The sequence below is a fragment of the Pteropus alecto genome, unplaced genomic scaffold, assembly GCF_000325575.1.
Source record: "Pteropus alecto unplaced genomic scaffold, ASM32557v1 scaffold587, whole genome shotgun sequence".
NCBI lineage: Eukaryota > Metazoa > Chordata > Mammalia > Chiroptera > Pteropodidae > Pteropus > Pteropus alecto.
Genome location: NW_006439816.1, coordinates 453,947 through 455,367, shown reverse-complemented (window position 1 = coordinate 455,367; position 1,421 = coordinate 453,947).

Sequence of the window (1,421 nt, the reverse complement as noted above, 5' to 3'; positions counted from 1 at the left end):
CAGATGCGCTGAGGCGCAGACACGCGCCGTTGGGGTGCGGCTGCCTGCAGCGTTCAGTCCGGTCACGTACTGGCCAGGCTGGTGGCCCAGGAGCAGCAGGCTGTCCCCTCACCACCTAGGTGTGTAGCGGACCGTACCCACCAGGTGTGCGTAAGTGCACTCCATGATGCTCATGCCACGACGAAGCTGCCTGACAACGCGCTCCTAAGAATGTGTCCCCGTCACTCAGCGGCACGTGACTTTATTTATTTTATACTTTAAGTTGTGATCTACTACCTCATTAATTTTGTCGCTCACATTATTCCAGCTTTACCCACTGGGAATTCTCTCAGGTTGGCTCTTGCGTCCCTTTGAAATGGCCTCTTCCTTTTCATCTTTTTCGTACTTCCTTATTTTCTGTTAGTACAAGATACTGTAGATTCATCTGGTCTTTCCCCAGCCCCAGTCCTGGAATCAGCCATTTCTCCGAGGAACTCTGACTCCTTTCATTGGAGAATTATATTTAGGAACCAAAATCTGGAAGTGGTCATTCTTAATGAGCTGCCGTTGCTTCTGGGCTTTCTTAGTGGACAGAATTCAGTAATATACGTTTGTATACTAACCCGTGTAAACATTTATATCTATAATTGTTTCTGTATCTTCTATCTATCCATTTGTATATATATTAAGCTAAACATGAGTTAATATTTATGTCTCCAACTCTAATCCAGTATTACAGGCTTCATTCCAGCCTCCCTTTCTTGTTTATCTGTAACTTTTCTAACAGTGAACAACCTGGCTTTTCCTATCTACCACCCGTGTATTTATTTGTTCACACCGGTATACATGTAAAGTAGTTTGAAAATTGTTCACATTACAGTACAGCGTCTCTATGGTTCTTTTGTCTTTGCCCTTATAGTTTCCAGACAAAACACACATTTTTAAAGTTAAGTCGACTTTGTCCCCACATGCAGTTCAGTTTTGTAATCCAGTTCGATCCATCTATCATAGTCTGCATTCCAGCCTGGATCCCTCAATAGCCTGGTTGATTTTTTAATTTGCACACATTAAGGCTCATTCTCTGTGAATTATAGCTCTATAGGTCTTGACAAATGCATGATATCGTGTGCTCACCTCTCTAAGGGGTACCATACAGAAGAGTTTTATCGCCCTCAAAATTCCTGTGTATTCCTTTTGTTATTAACCAGCTCCTTTACTCCAACACCTGGAAATTACTGATGGGAATTCTATCCCTATGTTTTTTTCCAGGGTGTCTTGTGAATAGAATCATACAATATGTAGCCTTTTGCGTATGGCTTCTGTCTCTTAGCAAAATGTACGTAAGACTTATCCATGATATTCTGGGAATCAGTAGCTCTTTCAAAGTTCCTTTTTATCACTGAATCATATTCCATTGTAAAGATGTTTACCCTCTCCTGCTG